Here is a 20,123-nt window from a genome sequence, read left to right on the forward strand (position 1 = left end):
ATACATAAGCTGTGCATGCTGGGAGCACAAGTTCTAGTTATTTGAGTAAACTACAGCTGGTGTACTTCAGTGTTTTGTTTACATTAGTTCTTGTCTCATTTCAACAGACATGCATCACTTTAACCTTTGTTCTTTTCAGTGAAACTTTGGGATTGTTTGATCATATTCTAAATTGGTCCAGTGTTCTACCCACCTCATATGCCCCACCCCGCTGCGCATGGCTTTAGGCCATGGGCCGCAGGGGCATGCCCGCAAGGCTGCCCTCTTGGCAAGACCCTATGCCCAACCCCGCACTGGCACCCAGCCCTCACTGCACACACCCTTTGGCCATGAGCTGCGCAGGTAGTCCGTTGGGCCTGCAACTATTCCTCCACAGGTGGCCCTCTGTGGGCACCTAATCACCACTGTGCACAAGGTGCGTTGGCGAGGGTTGCCGGCAGGGCTTTCCCTGACACTCAGGTCCTGTGGTCAAGTATGGGTGGCCAGCGCTTATTAAACACAAAGGGGCAGATTTACAAAAACTGACGCATCTCTGCATCATAGCAGAGATGCGTCAGTTAATTTGTGTCACACAAAAAACACCCTTGCGCCACCATGGGTGCGTCGCCTTTACAAAGCGGCGCACCATGGCGCAAGGATTGACAGATGCGTGACGCATCTGAAGGCGTAAAGGCAGTGCATTGCTGGAGTTGTGTCGCAAGCACAACGCAACTCCAGCAATGCTTCGGAATACCTATTTCTATTATGCTGCGTCACTCCTTACGCCTGCTTCTTGTAGATTTCACTGCGTCACTTTTATGAGGCTTTCTTACGTCGGAACGCTCATCCTGCATACATTATACCTGACGCAGATATAATGTAGCGCAGGGCTTTACAATGTGACGCATCTCCCTAGATGCGTCACGCTGTAAATGTATTGAAATGTGGCACATTGTTTACGATGCCGCTGCAGCACAAAAGTGATGAAACGGCAGCGTAAAAGTGTCGCAAGGGGCTTATAAATATATTCCCCAAAGTTTGTCTACCAAAACTTTTACCATTATAAAACAGGGATCTGTTAAGCATCTGAGAAAATGGGTAGGGAAAGTAAACAGTGGTAGAAAGATGGACTCTATGCAGGTAAACGGAGGTAGAAAAAGGGATGCTGCACTTATGCACGTGTCTTTCTGTACTGTTTCGAAATGATTTATACCTAAAATGACTGGAAACGCATACCTCCCCTCATATATTCAATCCTCTGGTTTTATGCCTGTGTTAAAATCTCAATGCTCATTTAGTACAGCTTTCTTTTCAGGAAAGGCTTTAAATCCAACAGCTTCTAGTCCAACTAATTGGCATTCAGGACTGCTCACTTTTGTCTTGAGTCCTGCAGGTTAGCGCTCTAGTTGTTCATTAAAGCTCCATGGTGAAGCTGCGTTGATCACTATGGAGTTAAGTGACAGACTGCTGGTGCAGTGGGAGTTCACTCCGTCTGTCAGAAGGTTTTACTGGCACGGCTGAGGAGAATATTGGAGAACTCTAAGAAAATGTGTCCTGATTTATGCTTTTTTGTGCTCTTAAACATAGTTTCAAAGACAAAAACGAACTCTCTCATTTCTTCTTTTACAATAGTATATCCTCCATAGGAAATGCCTTCAGTTTTACAGCTTTGATTCTTTCTCAATGGTGTTCAGGTGTGCCATGCTTTTGTCATAAGTAAGGCTATTAGCGCTCTAGTCGTTCTCCAGAATCAGCTGACAGATGCCGCTGCTGGAAGTACATGTTTTACTGAGTCAGACTTTAAAATAGTTCCCGCTAACATGCGTGAGCGCACATGTCCTTTCTGCAGCATGCGCAAACTGTCCCAAAGCGCGCATCACACAGACAGATAAAACGAGCGGCCCAAAAAACGGCCCAGCGGGTCATTATTCAGTCTGATGGCTCTGGGTGTGGCACTGGAATCGTGCTGTGATTTGAGGACATCCAGACAGTAAACCCAGGGGCGGCGGGAAGTATGGATAGGTGACGCAAACTGCACTGCGCACCGGTGCCTCTGAGGTGGAGAGAGGCAGCGGTAACCCCAGAAAAGGGTTGAGAAAAATGGCGTGAAGCTGTGCATTTTCAGCATCCTGTCACTCTGGCCAAACCACCTAATCTCTTGAGTGCCTGTAATGAATGAATGCGTTCATATGTAATGTAACAAGTGCTCCTTTAAAGTGCCCCAATGCCCTTGCGCCAGGTTTGCGCCACATACAACTGAGAATAAACTATTCACTGGCAGCAGCGCCTTTGGGGGCAGAATGACTGCATTGTCCATACCACTTTAGACTGTGGTGGGAGTGGCCTGCATTACATCCACAGTATGAGTAGCTGCTCCGGTTCTGTGATTGGCTGTTTCTCAGTTCAAGTTTAGAAACACTAGGGGGCATATCAACAAGGAACAAGGAAAATTAATGCTAAGGGCGCTTAGCGTTAATTTTTTTAACGCCTGCTATCGCTGGATAATATCGCCTGGTTATCGCATTATTAACAACGCTAACCGCCTAGGAGATAAAAAATCCAGCGATAGCGTCATTTTGGGAGGTTATCGCTGGTAATGCAGCGATAAAACTACAAGGATAGGGATATCCTTGTTGATAGCCCATGGTGGACTTAGCCATGTAATTCACCTTCCATTGGATTACATGGCTAAGTCTGAAAATTAGCCGACGTAAAAAAGCAGCGTTAACCGTGGTTAGCGCTGCTTTTTTTGTCTCTAACAGGGTTAGCGTGAAGCTTGATAATAGGAGAAATGTCGATTATTATTTTGCTCTGGAACGCCCACTTTGCATTTATTAGAGATGCAAAGGGAAGCGTAGTGAAAAAGGGTGCTAACGTGATTTTGTTGTTGATAGGGCGATATTTTTATCTCCGCTTCTTTGGCTTTTAAAGCCCTTGTTAATATGCCCCTATATTTTCTAAGTCATCTGATGTACTGAATACACTTTCTTGAATTTTGAAGGCAGGCTTATCCTATTCTATCTACACGATGTTTGCTGAGAGGTTTCCATCCCAAAGATGCTCATAGCTCGTCAGGCTCTTAGAGCTGAAGCCCCTCCCTCCCCAGGCGCTCCTCGGCTACGCTGCTTGATTCATATTTACATGTATGGAAACTGAAGGCTGGGCAGAAACACAAATAGAAGCGGGACCTTTCCAAGTCATGCTGGTTACCTTCGGAGCGAGGGGAACGAAGGGCTCGGTTAGGCTGTCATCCTGCAGGTGCTGAACGTTCCCCAGCATGTAATTCAGTATTTAGGTGGCATCCCTGGACCATGAACTTAGATTCAATAGGCACAAAGAAGAAAAGGACAAAGAAGAGCTGCTGACTGGAGAACTGAAGCCCTGCTGCCGAAGATTGGTACCAAACGCTGCCTTAAGGACTCGACCATGGTGGCCTGCTGTCTCGTCCTCCCACTGTGGGGCCTTCAAGAACCCCAGAGGTCCTCCTGCCCTCTGCAAATTGCCGAAGAACTCAGGTAGCAAACTCTCTCTGTCAAGGGGATCTATCCAGTCTTACTCCTCTATAGGAACCTCTGTTTCTTCTCACAGAGGGAGGGAAACATCCCAGGAGAGGAGAGAGACTGCTGAAGTATGAGCAAGACAAGTTCAACCTCAGAAAGCAGCAGATGGCCTTGGATAGGAAAGCCCTAGAGCTCTAGAGAGCTAGTAAAAAGGAGGGACTAGAGTCCCTTGGTGGCAGCATTTTCCCTAGAGATCGGGAGAGGTCTTATGACCATAGAAACCTAAGTAAGATTGTCCCTCCCTACCAGAGTGGGGATGACATACACAAATGGATAACTACCTTGGAGAGGGCCTGTAAAGTACAGAAGGTCCCTCAAGGTCAGTGGGCAGCAATCTTATGGCTCTCCTTTGCAGACAAAGGTAGAGACAAGCTCCTCACTGTAAGAGAAGAGGATGCTGCTGATTACAAAGTCTTGAAAAGTGCACTGATAGATTAGTTTGGCCTAACCACTGAACAATACAGGTTAAAGTTCAGAGACACCCAAAAAGCACAAAATCAAGACTGGGTTGACTTTGTTGACTGAGCTACTAAGGCTCTGGAAGGTTGGATACTTGGCAGCAAAGTGCATGACTTTTCAGGATTGTACAATTTGATTATGAGGGAGCAGATCCTTAGTAATTGTCAAAACCAGCTTTTACACCAGTACCTGGTGGGCTCAGATCTGACCTCTCCCCAAGAATTGGGAAAGAAGGCAGACAAATGTGCCAGACCCAGGGTAAGGCCTTAAGAATCAGGGGGGTGACCAGAAGAAAGATTCTACCAAGCCCCAAGAGAAAGGCGGGGACAAATCTAAGATAATTATTTTATTTATTTTATATTATAGTTTTATAGAGCGCGAACCAGACCCGTGAGGGTATCAGAGCGCTTTACAGGATTGAAGGGGGGGGGGAATAAAGCATAAGGATGGGAGGGATCAGATTGGGAGAGAAAAGGATACAGGAGGAGCACGCAGTTTAAAGTCCAAGCTACATGAGGGAGAAAAATTGAAGCATGCAGATAAAATAAAAAGGTTTCCAATCCACGAGGTGCACCATAGCTGAGGTCGAAGCTACATGTGGGATAAAAAATTAGAGCAGGTAGTTATAAAGTACAAGAGGCGCGCAGTCACAGCTCATGGGGGGATGCCCAGGAGTCCAGAAAGACGTCTCATCTATGGAGGCCGTGGATAATTCCGAGATGGCGGGTGGAAACAAGTCTATGAGGTGATTGTAAAGAGTTCGTTAGATGAGGTATTTTCCCATTAGGAACGTTTTGGTCTCCTTCTTAAAGTGTGCCAAGGACGGGAGTTTTGTGATGGAGGGTGGGAGAGTGTTCCAGATTCTTGGAGCGGCCCCAGAAAAGGCTCGATTGTAGGTTTTTTTCTTCCGGAAGCGTACTGGCTGCAACAGCAGGTTTTTGGCAGATCGGGAGTTTCTGGCCTGTCCGGATATCACAAGTTTTTGTGCAAGAAATGTAGGTGAGTTTGCGTACAGAGCTTTGTGAGTTATGCAAGCCAGTTTAAATGTATTCTGGCCTCCAGGGGAAGCCAGTTCAGAGCTTTGAGGTGGGGAGAGATGTGGTCAAATTCTTTTGAGCCCGTTATGAGTCTGGCGGCGGTGTAGAGGCAGGCTTTCAATGGGGCCAGAGAGTTCTTGGGTAGCTCTGCAAGTGTAGAGCATCCATATTCAAGTCTGGAAATGACTAGGGCCTGGGCTGCCATTTTAAGGTCGGACATATCGAGGAAGGGTTTTAGGTTTCTTAGGTAGCTCAGGTGGAATCTAGCCATTTTTGGCCATCGCATTTATATGGCTGTGCATATTCAAGCTGCCGTCAAGGGTTATTCCCAGGGATTTCGCCGAGTCAACAATGGTAGGAGGGCAGTTTAGTGCAGTGATGGTCTTGATCCATTCCTAGATATCTGGATTTGGTTTGGGTGGAGAGATCAGAAGAAATTCGGTTTTGTTTGCGTCGAGTTTAAGCTGGTTGGCGGTGAGCTAGTGGACTGTCAGCTTCAGTGCCTTGTTTAGGGAGAAAATGTCCTCAGGGGAAGAGATTTTTATGTAGACCTGTGTTTCGTCGGCATACATAAGGTAGGAGATGTTGGCGGCACGAAGCACCTCGGTGAGAGGTTCAAGATAAAGGTTGAAAAGGGTAGAGGAGAGGGTTGATCCTTGGGCGACTCCAACAGAAACTGTAGAGGTGGCAGATAGATCACCGTTGATGAGGACTTTCTGTGAGCGGTTTTGGAGGATGGATCTAAACCATTCAAGGACGGTGCCCTCCAACCCCATCCTGAGTTTGAGGCGTTCAAGGAGAATTTCGTGGTTCACCGTATCAAAGGCGGAGGAAAGGTCTAGGAGGATTAGGAGACAGGTTTTGCCTAGGTCTAGGACTTGGAGAGCGTCATCAACAATGTGGAGGAGGGTGGTTTCTATGCTGTGTCCAGGTCTGAAGCCTGATTGAAAGTCATCTAGCAGGTGAAAGTTGTTGATGTGTATGCTTAGCTGTTGTTGCACACATTTTTCCAGAACTTTGACAAGGAGTGGGATGTTGGATATAGGTCTATAGTTCTCGGCGGAGGCAGGGTCCAGCGTAGGATTTTTTAGGATGGGGACAACTTGGCCCGCCTTGAGCGAGTGAGGAATTCAGCCCTGTAGGTGGGAGGCGTTGATTATTGAGGTCCAGGAAGAGATGATGGCCTTGGAGGCGGCAGCTAGGCAGTTAGATGGGAGAGGATCATTAAAGTGATTGTTCGGTTTTAAGGATGTAAGAATTTTCGAGACAGATTGATCGTCATATATTTTAAAATTGGACCAGTGCGCTAGGTTTTTGGGTGAGGTTTGGGAGGACAACACAGAGAGAAGAGGTGGAGCTGGCTGATTTTTATTTTTGTGGTGGGTTGCGGATTTAAGCTCATTTCTTAGGGCAGAGATTTTGCCACAGAAGAAGGAAGAGAATTCCTCGCTTGATATTAAGGGTTTCGTTGTTTCCTTGGCAGTTTTCACTAGTTTGTTGGATTGGTGTTTGACCAAGTCGAACAGCTTGCGAGGCCGATTTTTAGCATTCTCCAGTTCAGTTCTGAAGAACTCTTTTTTTGTGTTGAGTATTTTCTTGTTGTAGACATGTCTGGCCTGGCGAAGGAGTTTTAGATGTGCTGCAGATGGGTGTTTTTTCCAGATTCGTTCAGACTGTCGCAGGGATCTCCTCTCCATGTTGAGGGATCCACTGAACCAGGGACTTCTGTCTTTGATCTGTTTTAGCGGTGCCAGGTCATCAAGAATGTCGGATATGGTGGAGGAGTAGTGGTCCGCTAAGTTTGTGACCGATGTGCACTGTGGAGGGAGCTCAGACTCACAACGAGCTGCCAGTTTCTCGTGGTCAAGGTTCTTGGTGTCCCTAACCCATCGTTTGGCAATCACAGGTTGGGGGCCCATGGTTTGCGAGTGTTGGGCAGGAGGAAGGTGATGGCGTGGTGGTCAGACCAATCACAAGGATCAATGGAGATAAGTTTGACCGCTGATTTCTTAGCAATGATCCAGTCGAGGGTGGCACCTTTCGCGTGAGTGGGGAGGGAACAGGCTTGGGTAAGGGCTTGATCGGCCAAGAGGGCTCTGATGGCATTGACCTGAGGATCTTGAGGATCGTTCCAATGCAAGTTAAAGTCACCAAGAAAAATGTCGTTAGAGCTTGGGGACACCTTGGCTGTGATGATTTCCATGAGGAGGTCCGTAAAGCTGTCATTCTTGCTGGGGGGGTGGTAAAAGATGTGCAGTTTGCACAGCTGTGAGGTGTTGTTGGAGATGGCGAGTGCGAGGCATTCGCAAGAGTCTGTGGGGTCCACCGGCAGTTCCGTAACAAGGAGGTTGGAGTGGTAGATACAGGCAATGCCACCCCACTTTTTCTTTGAGTGCCTGTCCAACCTTACGATGCTATAGTTGGGCGGGACTAAGAGGTCAAGGTAGGGCGATGAGGAATCCTTGAGCCAAGATTCAGTCAGGATCGCTAGGTCCGATTTATGTTTCATGATGAGGTTGGCGACATCTGATGCATGCTTTACAGCTGACCGGCAGTTTATTAGAAGGCCGGCTAGGGAGGGGTAGGAGTGGGTGTCGACAGTAGAGGCAGAGGTGGGAACTTTAGCTAGGTTGCTATTGACCACCCCTCGGACGCGGTGGGTAGCAGCTCTGTTAGGGTTGGTTGCAACCGTGCAGATAGGGTGTTCTCCTTCCGGGTCTAAAGGGCATGGGTCTGTCAAGGCAGAGTCGTAACTACGTAGGAGGTCAACTACTTCTTCCTCCGTGAGTTCTGAGGGATTGATCATGCCAGGGGAGGGTTTGTAGGTGTGGAGGAGAGCAAGAATTTCCTCCTCAGAGAGGTGGCAGGGTTGCTTGAGAGGGCGCAGGTGTCTATAGGATAGAGGTGGAGGGTGAAGGAGGGCATTCGTGAAGGGGATGTGAGTCGTAGTCTGTGAGAGCCATAGTTTAGAGAAGGAGAGTTCAGTGATGTGAAGGAGGTGCTTTAGGTCCAGAATCGATTTGTGGATGCCCGTGTTAATTCTGAGGATCTGCGGTGGAGAATATCAATATCATTAAGAGAGGTAAGTTCTGGTAGGCCAGAGGCCCGTTTCCGGGGCGCGGTTCTGATGGTATGTTCAGGTAACCTAGCGGTGGGTTCAGGCGGGCTGAGGGCTGGTGGCAGGTGAGCTATAGGGAAAGACTGAGCAGTTCTGATGGTATGTTCAGGTAGCCTAGAGGTGGGTTTATGTGGGCTGAGGGCTGGAAGCTGGTGTGCTATTGGGATAGAGTGAGGGGGGTTAGGTTGATCCGTGTCCCTATGTGAGGAGGGGTCTTGTGGGCAAGGGGCCAAGCGGGTGGGAACGATTTCGTCTGGTTGAAATTGCAACCTAGTGGAGGGGCTAACTCAACCAGAGTTCTGGGCCAAATTAGGTGTTTCCAAATCAGTATTGTGAGCCCTAACGGGAGTTACAGGCGGCCGGTGGCTGGAGGTTAAGGGTTTGGGGACGCTTCTGGTGAGTGCTGGAGTTGTGATGGTGGGGCTGGGTAGACGTGAAAGGAGGATCCTAGGGGGAGTTTCGGTGTTCGATGGAGAGGGGATTCCTGGGAACTCTGGGTGTGGTGGTAATCGGGCATAGTGGATGGCAGGCATGGGTGACAGGGAGGCAGGGCCGGGTCGCCCCAAGGCAGGGTCATTGGTAGGGCAGGATCGCCCCAAGGCAAGGACACTGGCAGGAGTGGTTGGTGAGATGCAGGGTATACTTGGCGGAGTGGGTGCAGGGTGGAGTGGCCGGAGTGAGGACTGAGCTGGGTTGTGAATATGTTTTTTAAGGAGGGTGAAGAGGTCTGCAAACTTGATGAGGTTTTTGGGAGGCCCTTGAATCAGGATGGTGCCGCTGTCGTATAAGGTGATGGTAAGGTCTGCACGCAGATTTGCAGAAGGAGTGATTGTGATTTTTTTTCCGTGAGGGATGTCCCTTGTGTCTTGAACTTTGAGGAGGCTTGAGAAGGCATTGCGCCAGAGGGACTTTTTCCTGGAGTGGAAGATGAGGTCGTTGATGACAGTGCCCTGGTTTACGCAGAGACGATGGTCAGATATCAGTGTTTCAGAATGGGGTGTTTAAGGATTTTGGAGGCAGATTTGGAGAGTTTAGGGGGGTAGATAACGGTGTAATAGTTGGCTCCCGTGGAGGACAGGCACGGCTCAGCCATGCTGGGGGGGGGGAGAGGAAAGAAGTTTCAGGCACGGTGGTCGGTTTGCGAGGAGGTATGAATTCGCAAGTCTGCGCTACATTCAAGGTATGCTGCTGAAGGTGCTCCCTCGTCAGATGGCCTGCCTTAGGTGAGCAGCAATAACAAGGTGCCGGGCAGGTGTCGCTATATATATATATCAGTGAGTTGAGGAGGCTCTAGTATAAAAACCGATGTCTAGATGACTACTGTAGAAGTCCTCTCTCTGTTGTTGTTGTGGGAGGCTTCTTGTTGTAGGTGGGATTCTGCTTTGTCCTCTGTCTGTTGCTGTGGAGTCAGCTGCGCAGTCCTCGTTCAATTACTATTTATGGGGCAAGTGATGATCAGTCCCCTTTCACTTCAATTTAAACTAGCAATGCATGCATCCGAAATAGAACGGATTTGGATGGCCATCGCAAATAGTTTGATGATTGTAAAATGGCGTCACACACGGTTAAGACGGTGGTGGTGGTTAATTTTAACAGAGTACAAAATAAAGTAGGTAGCGAAGCGCTCACCGTTTGATGGTATCCGGCATCAGCTGCGCACACAGTTAATTAGGAGTTCAAAGTGATAGCAGTCGAGCCGGATTTTCGCTGGGACACCGTGAGAAATGATATCTGGGGTGGGCGGAGGCGGGCTCAAATATCTCAGTCGGCTCCGGTGCTAGACGGAGTCATCTGTGGGCGGGAGGTGGGCTCGTCACGGGCTGCAGAAAGGGGACTTAGTTTCGGCATCACCAGTGGGCGGCAGGCCGGTTCAGTGCCGGTATTGAGCAGGCTCCGGCATCAGAGGCGGGCCGAAGGCAGGCTCGGGTCACCGGTCCACTACAGGGCCCCAAAAGTCCTCTTCTGGGGGTGGGTCCCAAACAACATCCTCTCCTGAAAAGAAACCATATTGCCATGTCTGTAAAAAGCCTTGGCACTGGAAAACTGATCCCAGTTGCCCCAGGATTGGCAATAAAGAAAATGTTCCTCCAACAAATACTACCATTCCTCCTGGTACTACTAGTAGTAATCCACCAGGTGGTAGTATTGCACCCAAAAAGTTTGGTGGTTTTGCAAGTGGAACAGAGGTAGGCCCCAATTTAGGAAGGGCTTTCTCACCAGACTCCTCTGACTCTGATGGTGGCATGGGATGTGCCACTTTTACCATAGGTCCCAATGCATTGGGCAGGTACAGATTGGAGCCACGATTAATGGTCAGAAGCCTGTGGCCTTCAGGGACACAGGGGCTAGTGTCACCATGGTGACAGGGAAACTAGCCCCCCTCAGCAGCTTTTACCTGAGTTTAAATACCAGGTGACCAACATTGATGGTGTCACAACAGATCACACCATGGCCATAGTCAATCTCAGCTGGGGAGGGGTCACAGGCCCAAAAAGAGTGGCAGTGTCCCCAAACTTGCCTGTAGAGTGCCTGATGGGCAATGATCTGGAAATTTCAGCCTGGGCTGAAGTTGAACACCAAACTCATCTAAGAATGCTGGGCATCCCTGAACGAGTTAGTGGGGCTGTGATTGCCACAGCCCAAACCAAGAAAATATTTGGAGTGATGGAGCCTGAAATAATGGCCCACTCTCCTCCACAAGAGAGCACAAGGGTTGAATAAAAATCTTCTTCCCCCCCAGACAATAGGTAAGGGTGTTGCAGGGATTCTGCTTATACACAGAACTATGCGTAGAACCCCAGGACCTCAGTGAATTGTGGTGTACCAGAAACTCACCTCAGAACCCAGAACCCAGTATCCGGCTAGCATAAGTGTCCCATTCGTTATCCGAGATTTGGCTCGGCGATCCCAATGAAAAGACAACCCAGAACAAGCTACTCAGTGTACTCTCAGGAATGGTGGGAATCGGAAATACCTGTTCGTATATTATTCTCACATCAGTCCACAACAAGAATCAAATGAGACACGGTGAAAATAAAAAGAGTTTATTTTTATAGACCTCGTGTCCTAAGATGCAGTACTTTGGCTAATACAAGCAGACAAATGATTAGAATCAAAACCATCAGCATCGTTACAATACCATAGAATATAAAAGGGGTGATCATGTTATAATGACAGTGGATACTACCACCTTCCCTTTACTAAGAAGCTAATATTATTATTATGCTAATAGAAGGTCTCTTAGGCTTGAATAGGGGACCCCATACCTCAAAGATCAGCTTAGTGAAATCACATCACAGGAGCATCAGGAGTCTTCTCGCAGGAAGGCTCGTCTTTGGTCTGAATATTAAACATGATGTCTGCAATATTAAAAGCACCAACTTTCAGGTATTCGCAGCTGCCTGTGTGTTATGGCGAAATAGTGGGTCGATCAACCTAGAGTGGAAAACATGCATTGTCTAACAACCCAGACTGTTTGTCACATCATGTACAGACCAAGGTCGCTGCGCAGAGCTCGGGATGGTAACAACAGATTGCTTTCGTGTGAGGCAAATCTCGAGTCAGCAGTTTGTTTAAGTAATAACATGTAAACGCAGTGTCGTGCGCAAAAGCAGCAAGATGGCTTTCTAACATCTAACGTGGTTATGCTAACTTAACAATGTATGTACGTATTAAGGGAGTCCTTACTACATGCCCCCTTGATCGAAGCACTATCCAGTAGGCAAGAAAAATAGAGAACGCAGAGTTCAGTGTCGACAGAGCAGAACAAGGCGTATCCAATTTAAAAAACAAGTTTCAGTTCAGGCAAAGTCCGAAAATGAAACACGAAAAGGGGAGGAGAGAAAAAAAAAACCTCAAACGTGTAGTGGGGGAGAAAAAGAAAAAAAATGAAAAAACGCTGCGCCAGGCAGCAGTCCAAAGGCACAGGTAATGTTCAAGACATGGGAGGAAAAACATAGTGGACGACAGTTCACTCAATCCATGAATGTATATGCAGCATACGTGGCAACTGCTTCCAACAAGAAATCGTTTGCAGAGCCACCAAAAGTGTCAGCCATCCAGTTAATCAAAGAAAAGGAACATACATGTTCTTCAATAAGCGGAGCCTCTAGCACGATCAGAGGGCAACCGACGTGTTCCTCCAGATAGCTCATATTCAAGAAGTCATAGGCAGCCCTTGCGATGTCCCAATTACCCAGGATACCATGCGCCGCACCACAGACCATAATCCGAACACCAGAACAGGCAAACTCGTGAGACACTAAGGGCCTCATCAGTCGATCATAATCCGGCACAGGAGACACCGTGTTGGTTAAGCACAAATCCAGAGGCCATTCAAAGGGACAATCTAGGCAGTGAAAGACAGGCTGTACGCAGGTGAAGTAGGAATACCGGAAGGATAATCCATACGCCAGGCTTAAAGTCGCCAATGGCAGCGTACCCTAATAGTCAAGCATCCTGTCACGAAGAAGATGCAGACGGGACAGGCTGTCGTGTGGCACAGAAAGAGCAGCCATTCCGTAGTATGAAAAGTAAAAGAAGCACACCTGCCACCAGCGCCAGAATCAGCGGGACACTTCCAAAGACGCTCGAGAAAATAGAATGAAAAAATGCCGGAATCACACCAAAAATAGTTTGGAAGGAGGTCACGAGGCCTGAGCCCACAAGTTTAAAAAAATGAGCCAGGCCGGTTGTGGACGAGGCATTGAAAATTGTTTGGATCAAAGCTCCAAAATGCAGGGGGAGGTCAGTATTTAAAAGCGCCTGCACCTCAGTGCGCGTATTTGCCACATGAAGGACAAATGTTTCTCGGGAGGAAGTCAATGGCACCTCCTTTTGGGACAGTAGAGCTCTTATTCTGCTCATCTTGTTGAACTCTGCTTTCAAGGTCGGAATCGAAGGCCAGATGGAAACATCCAGCCGCCCAAGCGGGGGAGGAAATAGAACATTATTGCAGCAGACTACTCTCTGCGATACAGTTACTATATACGGGATTCCCACTAACATCCCGCAGCAAGCTTCATTATTCAAAATCAAATAACTACCGTTTGCAAGCAGCGTGAAAGATGGTGTAATCACTGGCACCGGGATACCTTTGAGGACGCAGGCCAAATTCGGGGCGTGTACATTACAAGCACCGTGCAACTGAATGTGCCTACATACTACAGAATGATCAGGTGTCGTTGTACATTCCTCACCTTTCAGATAAACCTCAGTACCGTCTCTTGTACATCTATACGTAAAAGGGAGGGACCAAACCTCATGTATGAAAGCGGTACCCAGCTGTTCATATCTACCCAGAGCATAGTGTTTCATACAGGGCGTAAACTTAAAAAGCGCGAACGGGAGAGTGATCAACCCATGTAATAACCACACGGCTGAATCCAATTCCGCCACAGAGAAAGGTAACGGCTCCAACTTTTCAATATGTAATAATGAATATGTGGCATCCTTCATGGACATGAACTGCTGTTTATCAGTAAGGTTAAAGGGAAGAAATAATGATGTTGTATTCAGATAGTCCCAGGGGACCTTCCCTGCCTTTAACGTTTGTAATGTCCATGCAAACTGCATAACAGAACGCAACTGGTTTTGACCATGATACAATACCGACATATCATCATGTACAATATCAACAATTGAAGAAACAATATTGTCCAATGTATAAATCCTGGAAGAAAGTGTGTTAATGCTGTTATCTATAACGGCCAAGACCTTTTCCATATTTGCTTGATCAATGGCCCTCAATCTTGAAGCCGCCTCAATTTGCGACAATTTCCATACTTCGTTGTAAATAGCATACGCCCACCTTTTGGATCTGCCACCCACAGGACCTTTAACAAAATCATTCAAATCTATTTTGTCATGCAATCTTGATAAATTAACTTTGACAGATGCCAAGGTGGAATGTCGCAGCCAGGATTGACATAACTTTCCTACAGAGTATGTAGTTACTGTATGTGACGACTCAAACCGAGGGTCTACTCGTTGCTGAGTATACCCTGGTTTCAGTCCTAGAAAACGACGTTGACAGGTATCAGAACTGCTTTGCCAAATTAACCATCCATCACTACTAAATTTCGAAATATTGAAAGATGTATTAGAAACCAATGACTGCAAAGCAGGAAGGGACAGATCTGTGTGGTTATCCCAATTGGGGTAAGCACCCAGATCCGGCACAGAAGGTGAATTTAGTTTTTTAGAAGTGGCCAATCCGAAACAGGTGGTTTGGAAGATGGTTGAATTTAAAAACAACATATGATTTGGTACGAGACAGGCACGATGCAAAGCTTCAGTTCCCTGAACCTGCCACGGTTTGGAACCCCAAACCGACTTAAGATCAATAGTAGCCTTCCATAGATCATAACCTTTGATTGACAACTCATCCATAAAGGACTTAGAATAAAGTAATTTGGTGTGTGTCAGTCTAACCTTCGAGGCAGACTCAGGCATAACTTTAAAATAAAAAGATGCCGGGTCGGAAACACTGAAATCAGTAAAATAAGTATACTTATCAACTAATGTAGGTGAACTTCCGAAAGAGGGGGTGGGACAGTGTTCCCATTGGGTAAAATTTACAAAATTTCTAAATGTATTCGCTTTATGCAGGAAGTGATTGCCATAATGCTGAAAACAATACTGTTCTGCATAATTAGCCGCATTTTCATATAAATCTTTTGCATCAAAAGCGGCATAATATTTCAAATCTGAAAACAGTGCTTCAATGGCGTGTACATCCCAATCATCAGAACGTATGTTCTGCTTAACCACATCACCCATAGAAACACGAAATACATTAGGTACATTGATGACCTCTGTAGGTCCATGAATTTGGAATTTAACAGCATCCCACGCGATTCCATCCAAAACGGGCCAGGCAGTAATATTCACAAAAGTCTGGTCCCTTTTCATGATGTGGGACGAGGAGTGGGGGGCCAAAGTTCCATTGATAAGTCTAATTGTTGATCTCTCTTTGAGATAGTGGCCATCCACCAGACGGAAAAAAACTATTACAAATCCAATGGACATAAACAAAAAAATACTGAAAAGCAACAGCCAGATGTATGTCCAAGGGGTAACCAAAAAATGTCTTTTAAACCAGCTTGCAAAAACAGCAATGTTCGAAGGGGGAGTGGAGGGCAATGAGTCAGTGTCAAAGGAGAAACGGGACTGTTCAATCGCCGTAGATTGTAAAACAGGCGAGTGACCATTTGTAGGATAAGCGTACTCAGTCTCTTCGAGCAGACCACCAGCCGGTGGTATTAACAAGGGATCAGTAACTGACTGCATCTCGATGGCAACATCAGACAAGGTGCTAGAAGCAGGAACCAACATTGAATTTCTTTGCATCGTCTGGCATGAAACTGCTGGAGTCAGACTAAGAAGTATCGGCCACTCGCTGAAGTTTGACATTGTCAATAGAGATGTACCTGTTTTCTTTTCGACCAGGAAGTGGAGGTAAAATGACTGTTCTTGTACCCTGCACTCCAAGCACTGGAACCGGTGCACGATAAGAGGGGCCGAACTCCTTCTTGTTCTCCACCTTCTCACGGACCAGGTCTCCAACCCGGGGTAGCCAGCCGACTACCGGAATCTGAACCTCAGCTTCAGACGTGGAGGGCAAGTGTTCCTTCGAAAGAGTGTCTCTGGCTTCTTGTAGAGTCTGCAAAACAGCACAGTGATCATCTACGTCAAAGGGTGCGGTCGACGCCGCCATGTCTAGACCATCAAGGTCCGGAACAAACATTCTGATTCCGAAGAGCATCATGTACGGGGTCCGCCCACCCAGAGACCTTCTAGGGAGATTATTAAGTGCACGTTGGACGTTATACAAATGGGCTAGCCAGTTCCGGCCTGTGCCTAAAACACGTGCTGTCAAAGATTGCTTTAAGTCACGGTTCATTCGCTCCACCACACTATTACCCTCAGGTCGGTAGGGGGACGAAAATTTGACTAGGACCCCCAAATTTCTCATAGTCTCCTTGTAAGCCTTATAGGCGAACGCAGGGCCCTGATCAGAATGGAAGGTACCACACGCAAAAGTTCCCACAAAGACACGCAAATCCCTGATGACAGTCTGCGAGTCAGCACTCCTTTGTGGCCATACCCAGAGAAAACGTGTGCACGAATCCACTGCAACCAAGATATACTTGTACGCAGTATCAGAAGAAAAAGGACCGCAGTGATCTAAATAAACACAACCAAATGGCTTATTAGATATGTACAACTGTGTTTGTGGTGGGCGCGCAACAGTAGAAGGTTTAATCTGTTGGCAAATGTCACAATCAAGAACATAAGCGCGCGCTTGTTTATATAAACCAAACCACCAGTAACGTTGTTGTAACAGAGATATAGTAGCGGACACGCCGGCGTGGGCTGACGCCAACCCCTCGTGCGCTGCTAGTATCAGAGCTGGTCTGCAGTCCGCGTTGGGAATAATTCTGTCACCAACGTCGTTAATCCTCACTAACGGGACGTTATCAGGACTTAAATGATAAAAATAACGAGAAGGAAAACCCTTCGGGTAATCACTTCCCTTCTCTGTAGCAGCAATAGCTGCCATCATCAATCTTACTTTTGGATCTTGTAACTGCTGCCACTAAGTATGTAGCCACTGCGGTTTTTGCTGCCTCGTCAGCCAAGCTGTTACCGACAGCATGGACACCAAGTCGTTGGTGACCAAGAGTGTGAATAACATTCACCAGAGGGAGACGTTCTTTAAAGTCTGCCACTCGAACCCAAAGCAGTTTATGCTTAATTGTGCTACCTTTGGTATCTCGATAATCATTTTGAGACCAGAAGTGTAAGTTGTCATTGTAGGACTGGACACAATAGAAGGAGTCACTTACTATAAGAGTCGTGACTCGGGGATCAGCGAACTCCAGTGCCAGCACCAGAGCCCGAAGCTCCGCCAATTGCGCAGTACAATCACCCAATGACTGCGTATGCACTGCATCAGATTGGAATTCACCATTTACGAATGTACCCACGACAATTGCGCAAGCCGCAGAATAGGCGTGCTTTGAACCAATCGCGGGCTGCGCCGAGCCGTCAGTGTATATGACACAATGGTATTCTTCGAGCGGGCGCAAAGACAGAGGAGCTGGATGAACGAATTCATACTGCAAGTACTCCTGAGTCTGTAATGAGGCGTCAAAGATATAAGTGACATCTGGCGACGTCAGAGTTGTGGCCCATTGTATCCACCGTGGATGCAAAGCTTTAGAATTTGGTACACTTGCTTTAGTCACTGCCTCTAGGGCAGGATACGGTGTTACAACCAGAATCTGTTTCCCATGCGACAGTGCGCGTTCCTTAAGGATCGCCATCTGTACAGCAGTCAGAACTTTCTCGACTGTGGAAAAACGTAATTCAGCAGAGGTGTACAAGTGTGATTTATACGCAATGGGGACTGTATCGCCCTCATTGAACGTCAAATACGTGAAACCCACGGCGCCTGGTACTATTCTTATTACCAGGTTAGTGCGGTTATCACGCGTCAGCAAGTATTGTGAAGCAAGAAGATCAGCCTGTAAAGACTGTAAAATAGCAGAGTGTTCTAGCTGCCAGCTAGACTTCGAAAAAGAAGGTTGTACCAAGGCGTAAAGCGGCTTGATACGCTGGGCATAATCAGGAATATACGTACGTCCGAAATTCAGAAAGCCCAGCAGAGACTGTAATTTTTTCAGTGTTGTAGGAGCACGCAAGCATGCGCACTTCTCCAGAAAGTGGGGAGCTAACCCCTTACCTTCATTGTTGAGCTCGTAGCCCAAAAACAACACTGTATATTTCGCGATATGAGACTTCGCAAAATTGAATTTGTAGCCATAGTCAGCAAAACTCACTATAATATTGTCGACTCGAGACAGATGTGGCATCAGCTCATCATCCGTGAGGTAGATATCGTCAACATAAGAGTATGCGTCGGGGTCTATTCTTTCTAAGAGAGAAACCACGCGAGCAGAAAAGACGCCAGGGCTATTTTTGTAGCCCATGGCCAATCTCGTAAACTGTTTTTGTTTGCCGCCCGAAGTAAAAGCCGTCCACTGGCTACTCAGTGTGGACAGGTTGTGGCTAAAAAAGCCATTGGAAATGTCAAGTGTCGTTTTAAATCTTTTACGCACGAGACTGTCGACAAGAGCCGAGCTGTGAGTATTTTGTACCGCGCAGGTCCGGCAATGCGAATTTAGGTGCCGGTAATCCAAAACTAAACGGTACGAGCCGTCAGGCTTCGTTTCAGTGAATAAAGGGTTATTCATAGGGGACACACAAGTTTCAATAACACCCTGATATTCCAATTGTTCAAGGATCGCCGCGACGTGTGGTCTAGCTTCACGACGCATGGGATATTGGGGTTGAGGCTGGGGCATAGACCGCAATGGAATCTCATGGCAGGGGGACAATCGGTCCCAACCCACCTGAGTACGATATACCGCCGGCGCAAGCGCCAGCGCCCACTCCTCAGCGTACACTTCAGCCTGGTCCTTAGGCACTGTGTGCGCAAAGGACGGGAGGATCACCTCCTCCCCTCTAGGAGCTTCTAAAATGAAAGCTGGGGGCCAGTCTGCCTCCGCTAGGAGAATATCATAGGTGGTAGTCAGATTATCCCAAAAAATCCCTTTTATTGTACGTTGTATGTCACCCTCAATTAATAAGACTATTTCATAAAGTCTGTCAGGGGGAGCCACTCTGGTGTCAGCTGTTTCAACAGTAACCAATATATCAGTTGCTGTCACCGCCAGAAATGGACGCAGAGCTTGACGGACTATGGTAATTTCCGCTGCGCTGTCCAGTAGCGTCAGCGCCCATGTCCGGTTCCGAAGCTGTGTCCGCACTATCTGAGGCATACCTTGCCGTCAGAGCCGCCACTTTCTTCTTCTGAAACGGGGGTCTTTGTCGTGCAAATTCGTCCTGCTTGCTTTTACCCTCAGTCTGTCGGGGCTGGTCACGTGGTTGTGGAGCACCCCGACCTTTGCCACCGCCTCTGCCAGCGGACTGTGAAGCCGATGTTTCCTGTGAAGAACGAGGAGAACGTTGTTCAGAAACCTGAAACCTATCAGGAGACTTAATAGTAGCACGATCTCGCAGATCATAAGTGCGTTCATTACCTGACTGAACGGGAGAGGCAGGCCGAGAGCCCTGTTTCTGCTGCTGCTTTCCCTGTTGTTTTGACCGCCAATTTTGTTTCGGAAAGTTTGGACGGTCAGCCTTACCAGAGGCTTCCGCCTTACCCTGCTGCTTAATCTCGGGAGTTTTGACCACAGGTTTAACTCCTAAAGAGCTACGACCCAAATCTCTGTACGCAGACGAGATTATTTTTGCAAATTCCCGCGGCTTATCCTCATCAGCAACTTTCTTCAGTTCATTACGAACTTGGAACTGCATAGCATCACCCTTAAGGTTACACACCATCATGGAAGCCACCAGGTCAAACTGTCCGAGGAGCCGCATTCCTAATTCTACCGCAGACTCCGCACCGTGGTTATCTTGAACACGCTTAATAACGGAGGGTAGTACCGACATAGACGGAGTGCCAAAGCACTGCGAGTACGTCGCTGCAAAGACCTTGCCCCAGTTCACGCAATCATCAATGTCGGGGACCAAGTCTTTAGGCAAACTAATGGTAAGGATCCTGTGTTTCTCCACTGGAGATGTATTCGGGTATACCGCTTCAATTTGGTCAAATTTTTCAGCAAGCCAAAAGGGGAAATCATCCCTAGTTTGGGGGCGCTTGCCCATAACAGAATTAACCATAACAGGACTAATGACCACCGCGTGGTGGTCAGTAGGCTGTCCCGCAACAGCAGGTGCCCCCGCCTGCATATTGCGCGACACGTACTGCACCAACGCCTTATATACTGTAATAAGGGCAGTGTGTAGTACACGCAACTCAGCCACCGTCACCGTGAGGTAACGGGGATGAGGCGTAAATCCGGCTAGTACCGGCCAAGTGGCCCCTGCAATCGATAA

At 47.6% G+C, this 20,123-nt stretch overlaps 1 protein-coding gene across 1 annotated transcript in view; it reads left to right on the forward strand.

Annotated features, from left to right (window-relative positions):
• Nucleotides 1–20,123, forward strand: part of LOC146822537 (N-acetylneuraminylgalactosylglucosyl-glucoside beta-1,4-N- acetylgalactosaminyltransferase 2-like) — an 811,926-nt gene that overhangs the window by 194,291 nt on the left and 597,512 nt on the right. The window lies entirely within an intron of this gene.

The sequence above is a fragment of the Triturus cristatus genome, chromosome 6, assembly GCF_964204655.1.
Source record: "Triturus cristatus chromosome 6, aTriCri1.1, whole genome shotgun sequence".
NCBI classification, from domain to species: domain Eukaryota; kingdom Metazoa; phylum Chordata; class Amphibia; order Caudata; family Salamandridae; genus Triturus; species Triturus cristatus.